This window comes from Phodopus roborovskii, unplaced genomic scaffold, assembly GCF_943737965.1.
Source record: "Phodopus roborovskii unplaced genomic scaffold, PHOROB, whole genome shotgun sequence".
Lineage (NCBI taxonomy): Eukaryota > Metazoa > Chordata > Mammalia > Rodentia > Cricetidae > Phodopus > Phodopus roborovskii.
Genome location: NW_026126639.1, coordinates 3,201,304 through 3,216,719, shown reverse-complemented (window position 1 = coordinate 3,216,719; position 15,416 = coordinate 3,201,304).

The following is a 15,416-nucleotide window of genomic DNA, read 5'->3' as shown; positions in this document are numbered from 1 at the left end:
CAGCGTATCATCCCAGACATAAGTGATACTTACCATTGTATCAAGTAAGGACTGTAGGAGGATTAAAACAAAACAGAACAAAACAACAAACACTAAGAATTTTCACACTGACGTCTCCAAACTGCTTTTGCTGTTGTTTATTTTGAAGAGCTACCGAAATTACTAGAATGTCATTTACAGCACACTTGGCCTTACTGTGGAGGATGGCGTCGTCATCATGATCCTTAGAATGGACAGTTAGTAGCATTTAAGTGTTGATGAGATGAAGAGTCTTTTCATGTCCCCTGTGAGTCCTCAGGTTGTCAAAGAGTTTACATCTTATCTGTTAGAGAGACTCTGCCATTCCGAGGCTGCATCAGTGCCCAGTGCCTGGGGCTTGATAAGAAGATAAAGCCTCAAGGTAGAAGAAAACAGAACTTCTTTAGAAGGAGTGTGTAGTTTCCACACGTGACGCTGTGATGTGTGGAAGCATGTTCAGTGCAGAGTTTCTCACGTGGTCACGTAGGCAGTGGTAGGTTTGGAAATTAGGGGTCTGGCGCACTGCGCCCTTCATGAACTTCCCTTCCACGGGCCGATGTGTGCCTCCTTCATCACCCTAGCTTTCCTCATCAGCTCTTGTGATGCCACCTGGAGTGACATCTGTGGCCTCCGTGCCAGGGCATTGAGCATCCACCATAAGCAAGCAGTTGTTGGGCTGGTCTCTGCAGGGCACATCTCGTCTTCTTGAGTCCCTGGTAATAATAAAGCTTTTGTCATATTGGGGGGAAAGAGGAGAAGCAATTGAGAAGGATTTGAGAGGGTGACTGTGGGTCTCTCAGGTCCAGCTACAAGAGGAATACAATGATGGCCCTCAGAGCTACATATGGTCTTCCTTCCGAGGGAGTTGATTAAGCAGCTCCGGATGAAATTGAAATCCTGTGATTTGACCTTTGTCTGGCCTGGGAGGGCTGCAATTCGCATAACAATTTCCTTTTGTTCTTTGTTTGGAATTATTAATCCAACATGAGCCTCGAATTAATCAGGGGTAGTGCGTACTACGTTTCTAATTCGCGGCTCCGCTGCTTGTGTCTTTTTTAATTAAGGCCGAATGATAGCAGGCCTTTGCCCTGATTGCCACACTTACTCACCACACATTGAGGGATGAAGAGGCCAAGCAGGCAGAGGCAGATTACTTCAAGGTTTTACTTAATTGTTTTCTTCCCTTAAATAAAAAGCACTGGCTGAACCTTGAGGCCAGGCTGAGAGAGAACCTTTGTGGCTGCTGCTAGTTTTGACTTTCTTTGAGTGGGGAAGCAGAGTAACTCCTGTTAGGGTTAGTTCCCTCAATTGTCCAAGCTATGGTTTCATTGTTTATTAAACTACACCTCATATCTTCATGGGGCCTGGAAGGTTCGTGAATTGTAGGTCCAGTGTCAAAGATCGTCTGCATCCTGAGGCCTTTGATACTGTCTTTTCATCCTTGATTGATCAAATTTTTGTCAGATATGAGTCATTGAGAAATACCTATGGTCCATGAATCTAGGACCTTTGAATGCACTGTTATATCTTCTGTTTAGTTCCAAGGGAATTGGTTTCCTCAAGACCATAACTTAGTCCGGCTTTTCCACCTTGCTCTGAACATGGCATGAAACCCAGGAGGCAGATGCCCATGAGAGCTCCCAGAAAGAACTTTTTGGTTTAAGGTTTGAATTACTTCCTCCCTCATCTGTTCCTCATATTTTAGGAGGGCTTATGTTCTGATCTAGATAAAACGATATTCCCTGAAGTCATATCCTGACTATGGAGTTCCTAAGCTTTTCCCTGGAGATACCGGGTAGGCTTCATGACACTTCCACAATGATCCCCTGAGGGTGGATCTTTTCTTCCCCTCAAGTGCCCTGTTAGCTTAAAAAAAATGCACTGTCACTCCATGAGTAAGTTCAAGCTTAGGCAACTATGTAGTGCCTCATAAAGATAGTCAGAGCTTTTCCATTCTGAAATGTGGGTCTCAAGATCAGTACATAATAACAAGCAGAAAGATGCTGGGCCATGAGAGCTGGAGGATTCCTTTGTCCCACATATGCATACCCATTTAAAGGCCTAGGATTGCTTATTTATTTACCTATTTTTCCAGAATCATCTGGTAGACCTCTAATGAGTCTAATGAGTGGATAGTTTCTCTATTATCCATGGGTTAGAAGACTGGCAAGAACTTTAATTTACAATCACTGTTACACTTCAGACAGGTCTCCTGTCATAGCTGTTTGATGTCCCATTGTGCTGATTTTTGTCTTGATTTTCTAATTGAAATGCAATTATATAATTTTCTCCCTTCTGTTTCTTCTCTGCAGCATTTCCTATACTCCTAGCTTACTATCAGATTCATGGTTCTTTGTCGTGTGTGTGTGTGTGTGTGTGTGTGTGTGTGTGTGTGTGTGTGTGTGTGTGTGTGTGCTCATACCTCTGTAAATACAACCTGCTCAGCCCAAACAATACTGCAGTTCATGACTAACCATTTGGGTAATCAATCAGGGGATTCCTCCCTGAGGGAAACTGTTTCTCTTACTGTTAGTGTCTCTTAGTTGCTTATAGTTCTTTGTCTAGGGTTGAGGCCTATGAGATTTTCCTTTTCTGTATTATCATGTCTTTGAGTATTGTCCTTGTTTAGAAATGTTCCTCCAGCAGTCGTGTTGATTGAGACTTCATGGATATAGATAGCTTCCCTGACATTTGTAGGAGGTGAAATCCCACAGCAAATTTTCTGACTCTGTCAGACTCATCTGTGATAGAGGGACCTGCACTGTTTGGAGAAGTCTGTTTCTTGAGGGTGCTAAGCTGAATGGCTAGTCAGGCCACCTCCAGTAGGTTATAGCTGAGATTGTGAATGGAGAGTCAGGATCCCACAGGTCAGGTGATAGCTCTCTAGTTAAATTATCATATGACTCATTTGTTTCTCTTTCCTTCCCAGTGGTGGCAAGGTTCTGGGGAGAGAGTATGGATATCCCTTTACACTGTGTAAAGATGCATCACTGTGATTAGTAAAGGGCCGAATGGCCATTAGCTAGGAGGGAGAGGTTAGATGGAATTCTAGGGACAGAGAACTCTGGGAAGAAGAAAGGAGGAGTCACCAGCCAGAAGCTGAGGTAACTGAGCTAAGTAAAAGAATGTAGATTAAAAGACATTTAATTTAAGTTACAAAAACTAGTTAGGAACAAGCCTAAACTAAGGCCAAGCTTTCATAATTAATAATAATTTTCTCTGCCCTTTATTTAGGAGCTAGCTGATAGGATGGAGAAAGACTGGGTATAAGAAAGTTTCCTCCTACATCTGAATGCATGTTTTTTTTTTTTAATACCTCCATTGAGTTGGAGTCTGATGCAACAGGCATGTTGACTGCTGTAGTTCTTGTCCTTATAGTATTTTCGTTTCTTTGTTGATAGATGCATTAATAAGAAAAGACAAATTGCAAAGCCTCAAACTGGGAGAGAAGTTGCTTTTGAGAGTTTACTTAAATATTATTTGAATTTTTTGTGAACATGGCCAGTGAGAATGTGCTAAAGAGCCCTGTAAAGCGGGTGCGGGTGGGTATAGAGGGATTGTAGCATGATGGAGGGCCGAAGGGAGGAGAATGGTTTGCGTGCACAGGCTAATGAGGAGTTGTGGGACAGAAGGTCTGATGAAGATGGGAGGGAAATAAGGAGGCAAGGTCAGTGTTAATTAGAGCATAGGGGATCCTACCCATAATTGGAGAGTTATCTCCAGGCAGAGAGAAGGTATGTCCTCTTGCTCTGCAGAGACAAGGAAGCTGCTTAAGATGTGAGTAGATAGAACAGTGGGGTATCTCCATGGGAAGTGAGGGCATCTGGAAGTCATGGGGGATGTTGGCTAAAAGAAACCAATGGGTATCTGGTGCTGTTGTGAGGGGGTGAGATGAGGAAGATAGGACCCTTGAGGCTCTTGGATGGTACTGTCAGGATGGATATGGGTATGGGTGTGGCACAGGTTCCCAGCTGTGTTAAGCCATCCAGGGTGGGTGAGCCGAAGAGACAAATACGTGACTGATTTAGGATGAGGCTTCTGGCAGATAATGAAAAGGGCTAAAGAATAGTCAATACCCACTGATGCATTGCTCTGAGTGACTTCCCAAACAGGAAGGTGAACTGAATTATTGACTAGTGAGAGAGAGGGAAACAGGAACTAGGATAGGCCAGGTTGCATTACAAAGTCTAACGCTCTTTCCAGCGCAAAATACAGTCACCTCATAGTTAACACATTTTGTTATTTCCAACAAGATGATTTTATCCAGTCATCTTATAGGATGAGAACGTCTCTTGTAAGGATTACATAAAACTCAAAATGAACCGGTGTTTTGGTGAGGAGATTCCCATTTTACTGTAAATGTCAAGTCCATGGAAAAATCTAGAGACAGAACCGCAGGCACTTATGAGCAAACACCCTTGGCTTTTAGCAGCAGGTCACAGGCTTTTGCCATCCTTCTCTCCTGGCTTCCATTCATTTGTTCTTTTCCAATCCTTGGAAAATGTGGATAGCCCTACACAAGGCACATGCCAAACTCTTCAGGGCCGAGATACACCCAGATGGTCCACCTTTTCCCCCTTCCTTTCCATTTCTGCAAATGTTATTACCAAATACAACATTGTTTTTTCTCCTCCAAAGCCATTAGAGTCCATTTGGCACCTTCTGTAATCTGTGCCACTTGTTACCTTCTGATTATTCTGTGAGGGGACCGAGTTGTCTCATTGCTAGCAGCCAAATGACCAAGGGATTAATGAATTTTCTGTCCCTGGCCAATTGGTTTTTAGTCAGCAGTTATTTATGGGCAAGTCTGGGGCCATTGGTTCTCAAGTATGTGCAGCTGTACACTTCATCCTCCCGAGTCCATAAGCAAATGTAGACTTACTTTATCATGTTCGGTTGCATTTCTCCCTGCATTGGTCAGACAATCTGTTGCCATTTATGAACGAGTCTTTGCGTGCACGACATGGCTTGGGATTCTCTTTAATAATTTGGATTCCACGTTGCAGAAGACACAGTGGTTCCGATTCACACCATCCATGGGGGGTGGGGGGGGTCTGTGTCTTTCCCTCCTGTCACTAGTGACAGATTGCTCCCGGAGAGCACAGTGTTACCTCGTTCGCACTGCACATCCGCCAGGCCGCTGTCCCCGAATCAGCCGCTATGCAGAGGACCCTCGTGGAGACATCCATGATGGCGTGGCCTTGGCCTTTCTCCCCCCAGCTCTGCTCTTTTGGACATAAGGTAGAGATTACCACTAATGGTCTGTCATTTCCTAGGAGCTCCTCCCCCTAAGCTGTCTCACTGTGATTTCTTTTGTGGCCCCATTGAATGGTAGTCTTTGATGTCACACAAGAGAATGCTGTTGGCTAACAGTCTAGAGGCTGCTTCATTTGAGCTAAACACCACAGGAAAACAAACGTGATCTGTCATATTCCATTCCTAGCGGCCTCCCTCTTTGGTGCCTCCCTATTTTTTTTTTTTTTTTTAAGTGTCAGAGTTTCATCCTGACAGGAATCAGGAAGATACGTGTGATTAAGAGCAGTAATAATGTGTATTGCATTGTATTGTAAATGACCTTCCCAAGCCTGTTACTTTCCTGTCCTGCTGCCATTGGCTCCCCAGCATTTCTGACGACTCGGTATATACAGTGTATTAGCGCAATGGAGATCATTATGTGGCCTGTATTTGAGTCATTTTTATTTAAGATGCCAAACAATAAGCTGTTGATTGGGGGAACAAGAGGCGAACAATAATGTTCTGTGTCGTATAATACACCACCATTTCCCGGCTTTGCTTCAGAAGGACCCTCTTCATTGTTTTTGTATAAAAATGGTTCTTAGGAGGAGGAATATTTTGCTGAGGTATGTCATTATTTTGCAAATTTCTATTATCTCATCATGTTGTCTTCATTGTAAATTGCAGCTAATTAGGAACCTAGTTAGAGCCCAGCTTTGAGGCTGGCTTTTTTGTGAAAAGAGCCCACCGATTACCGCACTACAAGAGAGGAAGGGGAGAGAAAGGGGAGATTAATCTGGTTACCTAGGCGACACTCGCTTCCATCTGTGAGGAACAATACATTTTTGTTTCCTTGGCTCAGTTCAGATCTGTTTTGTTTAGAAGGGGGAAAGAGAGAGAGAGAGAGAAAGAGAGAGAGAGAGAGAGAGATGGAGAGAGAGAGAGAGGGAGAGAGAGAGAGAGAGAGAGAGGCAGAGAGAGAGACAGAGAGAGAGAGGCCAAAGAAAAGAGAGAAACTGGCCTCTCACAATGCTCCCTTGTGTCTGGGCCAGGCTTAGGGTTTGATTTCTCTGTAAGTTAGAGGTCTCAGGAGAGTGAGAAGATGAAAGAGATAAACTCCAAAGTTCCCAAAGGTCACGACCTCACCATACAAAGCCAGCAGTTTCACCTCCAAATCCCCTTCCCCCCTCAAGTACTTAAGGGAAACAAAAGACCTTGGTTCCCAATGCCATATAGTTTTCCTTAAAAACATGGTGCCCCAAATGTGAATTTTTAAAGTTATTTAATTTTTTTTTCACTGAATAAAATAATTGGTAATTCTAAGAATCTACTGATGAGTCTACTTTTTGCCCAGGCAAGTGAATTTAGACTTCCCTACTTTCTTTCTTTTAAAATTAAATCCCTTTGCTGAAGCCTGCCTTTTCTGTATGCTGTGACTCTCCAATGAATAAGACAAACCTATTGACTGCCGAAGGTTGAGGCCACCGATGCCTCCATTCCAGTCGTTTTTGTCACAGACAAGAATCTCAAGTCTTGCTTTGTTCTCAACTGGAGGGAACAGGCTTCCAGTTTCCTGTCATGGAGGTATGGAGGATGGACTGTGATAACTTGGGAGACGAGAGAGTCTACCAAAGAGGCTGAGAGGTCAGGGCATTTCTGGTAAATTGGCCGAATTCCCATCCTGTGTGAGCATAGTGCTTTGGGCATTGTGTTCCCATTGGTCTCATGCCATCATGCTAATGAGTCGCTATTGGCATGCAGGATGACATGGGATTAAAGATGGCTCACAGAGAGTGATGCAGAGCTTCCTGAAACTGTCTGCTCCACAGAGGTACTTACAGCATCCTTCAGAGTTCATCCTTCATGCTCATCAGTTCTCTTTCCAAACCACATTCCCAGCAAAGGGACGCCAAACCACTTCAAAGCCACAAAAGTTCCATTTGAAAGTGGAAAAATATTAATCAGATTATCTCATGTAGCCCAGGCTACCTTTCCACTTTCTACATAGCTAAGGATAACCTTGACTTCTTCCTTCTCCTGGCTTCTATTTCCAAGCATTGGCATTACAGGTGTGTACCATCAACCGTACCCAGTTTTATGCTGGCAGAGCGATTGAAAACAGGGTCTTATGCATATATGTAAGCATTTTAACAATTAGGCTACATCCCTAGCCTGATGCCATGCTCCTTATTGGGATGCTCAGAGCTACTCAAGTTCTTGTTTCATCATTCCATTTGGGCATCAAAATAGGACGTATAAGTGGTCTTGGCAGTCTATAAAAATACCTGAATTATGGAATTCTAGTACATTATAGTATTCATTATGTTTTATGGATTAAAAAAAAACAACAATAAAAAATGTTGGCTCAGATCCCAAACGTATGCTTTCAAAATGGCACTTTATATATTGAGTTCTTCTAAAACATCGCACGGGCTTTGCTTCTCAGCCAACGGGTCCCTCGTGTGGAACAAGATGCAAAGTGATTCAGAGGCTCAGATCTGCAGGGAGACTCATCTCCTAGGACCCTTCCACTACATAAAGTAGATGTGGCAAAATGATCTATTTGTATCACAGCTCGGGCAGCTTCTTCAGGCGTGTGAACCAGGGTAATTACTGGCTGAGCACACAATCGTGTTATAGAATCCCCTCTTCCCCAACTGATAAGATGCTCTATTCTGCGCAAATACACTTGGCTTGACCTTTGAAGAGACCTGGCCCTGTTTTTCTTTTTGTTTGTTTGTTTATTTATGAAGATGCTGTCATTTCCATGGGAATATGGAGAAGTTCATATGGCACAAATTTAACATCTTTATAGAAAGGCCTTGTGCTGTAAGGGTCACTTACCAAGGGAGCATCAGGGTCTCCTTCCCTTGTCTAGGAAGCTCGCCAGCCTAACTCCTGTTCCCAGCTGGACTGGGGTCATGTGGAAACCAATCTCTGTGTAAGGGCTTTGGCTTATTATATGTGGAGAAGGTAGGAAAATGGAAATGAAAAGATTGTTTGCCATGCACAAAAGCATGCTGTTCCTTGTGTGTAGAACAGGTCTTTGCCACAGATCGTGCCAACCTTCCGTAACATTGCAGGGCTGATAAGTTGTCAGGAGATCTTAGTTAACAGGCATGGGGTAGGGTGGGGGGCTTCTTCCAGCCTGTAGCTTTTAGGATGGCCCTGGTAGTTTCTCCCTGCAGAGGTGATGACCCTACCTTATCATACTCTCTTCCAACCTCGTGCTTTCTCCCTCCTGAGTCAGGAACTTCCGCCCTGAGAAGTGGACCAGAATGGTACCATCTGCTGACTTCCCATCCTAAAGCACTTCTGACTCCTCCCGAGGAGTCTCAGATGATTTTTACCGATACCTGGCATTAAGTCCAAAGAAGGAGGCAGAAGGCCTAGTTCTCTGGGGGCTACAGTTCTGTGGGTAGGGGGTGATCAGGTTGACTTGACAGGAATCAGGGAGTGATTATGACATACCGTCATTCATCTAAACACTTTGTGTGTTGAGTTATTAAATACAAAAGTACTCAGCTGCATATTATCTGATGAGTTTTCCCACGTTTCCTCATAGGCTAAAGAGAATGTTGTGTGTGGGCCATACGAAATCTACTTCTTGGTCATGTACAGATTTTCATCTGTGGTTTTGTAGTTCTTCTCATCATGTGGGGAAACACATCCAGTGACAACTCCCACTGTGGGGTTGGCTTGGGGAATGACATCACAGACAGGAGTTTCATCCTGTCTTCATTCAGCTGGCCCTGGCCACTATGGAAGGAAATTGGTTAAAGAAAAAAGTTGGCTTGCCCCATGAATGACCCACTTATGGACTAAATTAAGGTATTCCAGAAACTTCCCATTCATGTTTTTGCTGGTGATATTTGAGGAAATTGTGTTAGGTTTTAAAAATAACTATTATAATGTTGAAAGCTCACGTAGTGTGAGGAATTAAGGAATTAGATATTTCTGGAAAGCCTGTGAGCACCTTGCTGCTGAATGGAAATCAAAATAAGCTTTAGGGGTGATTGTCCATTTAGTGTGAGTGTACCAGATAGACCAGTTTAATTTTTATCATACTTGCATCACAGTTTATGATTATATAGACAGTGTCTCAGGGGTTAACTCGCCTGCCTCATATACGTACAAATGTCCCTGATAATGATTTTGTATGTCTGACATGATAATGGTTTCTTATATTTTTAAGAATGTAAAATATGCTTCATCTTACCAGGGCTGCAAATGAGCCCTTGGTGGTCTCCTATCCTACTTCTCGTCTTTAGTTAGCTCCCTGTTTTCCGTGTGCTCTGCCATCCTCTCCATTAGAACTCCTAATTAAAATGTAATTTTTAAAGTTTCCCTCACTGGGAGGTGGGCTGACGTGTGCTCATCCAAAGTGAGGTTCCTGGCCGACTGAGGTTTATTTGAGTCTAATTGATGTGCAGGAGCGATGGCCATTAACCCAGGCCTCCGGTACTGGAGGGATGCTGTTCCCAGTCAACTGAGGCATGAATCAGGTTGCAGGCAAAGCAGAAGAATGGGCAGCAAAGGAGCTGTTACCACAATGGGGCTGCTCTAGATACGGGCCAGAGCCATCAGCATCTCCAACCTCTCTATGAGACAAAACCAAATGTGGATTCTATCCACTCAGAAGAAGTGAAAAGGAGAACAGAAGGCAAGAAGGGACCTACAAAAGTCACTACGGGGGACATGTGTGTGTACATGAGGTGGAGCTGTGCGTGTATCCCTGTATGCTTGTGTGTGTCCTTGCATGGACATGATCTTCTGCATCATAAATTGGCCCATTTCTATAGGTATTCTGCAGACAAGCGGTCCTGTATGCATGCAGCCCTATCACACTCTGGGCAGTTTTCCTGCTGGAATACTTGTGTGTATTGTGGTGCCAGTTTGCTGATTTCTCCTCTACCAGAGAGTCCACATGCTACTTCTTCAAACAAGGGACAATGTGACCAGCAACCACGTGGTTCTTGGTACTTCTTTTCCATCTTCAGTAATCGCACCGTTACTGTTTTAGAATACTGTTCTGATTTCTAAGCGACAATTCTCTAAGTGCTAGGAAGGGCCAGTGACTTCCCTCTCTAGGCGTGGAAGGCGGGCATGGTCCTCACTGGCTCACCCTCTATCCTGTCTGTTTTCCTAGGCTAAGGGGCCGCTGCCTTGTCCTTCTGTCCTTCTTTGGGTAATGCTTTTCTTACAGAGCTCATGCGTGGCTTGAGAGGGTTCCCCTGTCTCCAGGCTTTTGCCTTCAGCTGCATTCAGATCTCAGGCTGCAGCCCTCTCGAGGCCTTGCAGGGTTGGGTGCTTGAGAGAGCTGCAGCTCGGTGTCTGGCCTCTCTAATCAGCTGAGGCATCTGGAGCCTTGACATCCCCCCTACCCTCTGTGGGGAAGCCCTGACATGCCTGTCCCCTAGGCATCACCTGGCCTGTTCCTGAGAAGTCTGTCCCAAGACCCAGGGGGGAGAAGGCAAGACTTCTTATGACCTAATCATTAACATTATGTGACACTATTTCCACGTTCTGTTTCCTGTGAAGCCAAGAAGCTGTAGGTTGAGCTGCTCCTTCCTAGGGGCATGCTCACATGGCCTTAGGGCTATGACACATGGTCGATCAGGGAGCTATCATTGTAGACTGGCTGCCAGGCACCCTCTTATGTGTTACTCTTACGCTAGTTTTGGGAAAGAGGTGCTTCAATAACTAGCAATTAACTTACAAGAAAAAAAAATCTGAGCACCTAGAAGATGCCCTTGAAAACCAGATATTTTAAAAGGGAATTTTTTTCTCTGACATTAAATAGAAGAGACAGACCATCTGAAAGAAGCCGTTTCAGGGTGTTACAACCTTGGGTTCCCTCCAGTTTGAGCTGGAGCTTAAAAAAAAAAATGCTCAGCTGTACTTAGAGTTCTCCTTGTAGGTTGCCCATTCAAGCTTCCCCAACAGCAAATTCCCAACTGACATAATGAGGCTCTATCTGCTAAACCTGTTGTGTCAAAAATCTTCTTGAAGTGTCTTCATTTACATATTTCTAGCATTGTGGAAACAATCATAATAGCCGCTTCTGTCAGGCCCATTGTAGCAGGCTTTCATGCTCTGATTGACAGGGCTAATAATTGATACTATGGGTCTATCTATTAGAGTTCTTGTTTATTTGGCATTATATTCAACAAAACAGGCACCGAAAATCCTTAGAAGTGTTATGGTAAATGTAGCCATCTCTTCTTTGCTCCTGTCATCGCCAATGGTTTGGATCAAACTGTCCCTAAATTAGTCAACTGGAAGAACATTCTTTATCTTTTATTTAGGATATTTTCTGATGTCTAGCGTTATTTCCCCTGTAATCATTTCAGCTTTATTGAGTGGCAGCTATACTTCAGAATTTCAAAGGAGCTTATACTGAGGAAGGTATTTCTTTTCATAGCTGTTCACTCTTCCTGATGGGGAAGACATTGCATGGCCATTTAGACGCCAAGGAATCTGATGGGTAAAGAGAGAAATTCAGATGTACGCAATAGAAAGTCCTTCAGCCCACCCTAATTCTAACTGTCTCCAACTCCCCCCCCCACTTAGGAAATCAAGTGAATCAACCAAACTTTGTGGAAGAAACACATGTTGGTGTTACTGTGATTTGTGTGTGCGTGTGTGCTAGCTGTGGTACAAAGGAATACAACAGATGCGGGCTAAAACGTCACCTGTCTAGCTGATACAGGTGTTCACAGAGAGCCCCGGGGGGGGGGGTCCAGCTAACACAGCTAAGCATGGCAGGGCTACCTCTGCTTATGGGAAAGATCCCCTGACCAGGCATGTTCTCCTCACCTCAGCCTTGGCCACTGAATCATTCACCACACCGTCCGTATGTGACAAGAATTCTCTCACCACGTTTTCTAGGCAATCTCCTCTTCCAATATTCTTCCTGTTGTGTAGTCTTGTCAAAAAGCCGAGGCTTCCTTCGGTGCTGTAGCAGTGACCACCAGGTGCCCAGTTGGCTTTCCTGTCCACCGATTGGGTCCCTCCTGTCACATGACCTTCTAAGTTAGTAGGAAATACATATGATTACTACAAAGGCCTTTGACGTCCGTCAGTGGGTTATTTAAATGTGCCCATCATAAACCAGTCAGAGAATGGATCTGAAATGGTTATCTATCAATGCAAAACAACTGTAAGAGGTGTGTGTGTGTGTGTGTGTGTGTGTGTGTGTGTGTGTGTGTGTTTTCCCATAGGGAAAAGAAAATTCTGAAATCTGATATCAGTGTTTGCAATGTTGGCAACAAAATCAACTCATGTTTATACTCTCTCCCTTTTAATAAACTTTCTTAAGTGACAGTTTTAAGTTGTGCTGGTTGCTGTGTTAGCTGTGTCTGTGGCCTCTGGTCTCTGGTGTAAGTCCTTTGTTCAACAAGCAGTTATTGAGATTTTAATGTGTGTCCAGCATTATTCTTCGGGGGTTTCTGTCAATAATGGATTTTAGTGAACTATAGTGAGTAAAGCAGCTGAACAGCACATGCCTCTAACCCTGGCGTGTGGAAGGAGCCTTGACTTCGTCCTCTGGATTATAGAACTCACCAGTGAAACTGCGTGGAGTTGGACTTTACCTTGTGAGATTTGAAGTCCCAAACCATACGTTTTAATGGTGACGGAAGGGCTAGTTAGGGCTTTGTCAACTTGATACAAACTGGAATCAGGAGATTACCTTCATGTAGGCAAGACTGTGGGGCATTTTGTTTTGATTAATAATTACTGTGGGAAGCCAAACCCATCGTGTGTGGCACGACCCCCGGATAGATAGTATGGGGGGGTGTAATGAAGCAGGCTTAGCAAGCCATGAGGACAACCTGGTATACAATGTTCCTTCATAGCCTCTGCCTCCGTTCCTGCCTTGAATTCCTGCCCTGACTTTCCTCGATGATGGACTACTGCTTAAAGATGAAATCAACTTTTTCCTCCCCAAGTTGCTTTTGGCCACCATGTTTATCACAGCAGTAGAAAGCAAGCTAAAACAATGGGTTCATTAATATTTTCTATGTCTTATTTAGACATTTTTGTAACTTGGGTCTTTTTTTAACAACAATTCCCATTTGGTATAGCTTGTCTGATTGGCTGGCCTTAAGACTTTTCCATAACTGCCTTCATAGCGCTTTGAGTTTTGTAAGGTTAGTAATGGCCAGCTTTTGCTTGCATTCTTAATCTGTGCCCTTGTGTTTCTTTTCTTGGTTAGTCTAGCTGCAGGTTTGTCAATTTTATTGATCATTTTGCAGAGCCAACCTTGCTTGCATTGATTTTTTTTTCTCTCTTGTTTTTCTATTCTGGCTTACTGATTCCTACTCTAGTCTTTCCTTTTTTCCTGTCATCTATTTGCTTTATTTCACTATTCCTTTTCTTTTTTTTTCAAATAGAAACTACAGGCGTCAAAACTCAATATCTTTACAATCCTCCACTATAAGTAATTACTACTATAATTTCCCCCTAAGCCCTGCTTTAGCTGTAGCTCATAAATATATTTTTAATGTAGTTTCCATTACCTCACACTATTTCCTTATCTCCCAAGTTATTTTTTCCTTGATCAATGGGTTAGTTAGAATTGTGTCTTATTTCCAGTTGCTGGTGGACATCTTACATGTCATCTCATATTTTTTTTTTGATTTCTAATTTAAATCCATAGTGATAAGAAAAAAAATATTTCTGTATGCTTCAAATCTCCAAAAGTCAGTAAAACTTTTCTCATTTTCTCTCCACCCATCTTTTGTCTGATCAAATGCCCTTCCCTTCATTGCTTTCTGTGTGTTTTTCTTTTTGTTCAACACACACACACACACACACACACACACACACACACACACACTCACACACACACAAACACACACACAGATTCACACTCACGCACAGACACACACACACAGACACACACACACAGACACACACACACAGACACACACACACACACACACAGACAGTTGCTTTAATAGTGGTCTTCAAACAAACGATCAGCATAGTGAGAGTGTCAACACATATTACTTCATATTGCTTGTGTGTGCATGTGTGTTTGTGTGGTGTGCTAAAATACCCCGCCTAACTCTGGAATCACTGTACCCCTGGAAGTTCTTAGACTTTGATTCTCCTGCCTCAGCTTCCTGAGTGGCTGTGATTACAGCCTTGTGCCACCAGACCTGGCTGTTTTCCCAGCTTGTTTATTTATTATTAATTGGTTGCCTAATTAATTAATTGTATATTTGAGGCACTGGGGACTTGACTTTTGATTATTCTTTCCCTACACACATATGAGATACCAATATCTCATCTATCATGTACATACTATATTTCACATATTTTTAACTCCTTTGTGTTAATATTTATTGAGTTTCTACAATACCTAATCAATGTTTGTCATTTGATTACAGTGCTTTATGGAAGTGTCACATTTATTCTTATTTATCTCATCTCTATCTTTGAGAGTCCCTGGGTGTGTCACATAGCATCAAATGTTTTCTTGCAGCTTCCTGAGGCTCATTTATGCCTCTTCATTTCTCATTTCCTCTCCTTTTTCTTAAGATAGGTCTCTCCTAATCTATTTTCATAATTTTCCATTTTTTATAGTCATTCAAGTATTCTTTTAAACCCCTTCAGTCAAATTATTTCGTCCTTCTTGTATATTTTCCCAAATCTAGAAGTCTTGTTTTGTTGGCCTGCTTTTCATGGTCTGAGTGGCATATTGAAGCACCATTTTGTACAATATACTTTCATCATTAAAATAAAATCTCTTTTAATTTCTAAACATCATTCTAACAATGACTTCATTGGCTCAGTCTGTGACTCTGAGGTCTAGGACTTCTCAGAGACAACTTGTGTCAACTTCTCTGTCTTTGTTTCAGCAATAATTTTGTGCATCTTTGTATGCCTCGTCATCTTTGTTTAAAAACTGGGCAGTTTGATGATGTGTTACTGCAACTCTGGCTTCTGATCTCTTTGCCTCTTTTATTACTGGCTGTTTGGTTGTTGTTGATGATGTTGTTGGCTCTGTTGCTGCTTCTTTTTATATGACTTTCCTCTTCAGTAGGCCACACTCATGTCTCTGTTTTTATTTTGTTTCAAATTTTTTTACTTAATCTTTCATTTGAAAGAACAGTTCCTTTCTAGAGTTCCCTTAAGTGGCCTTAGTGACAGCA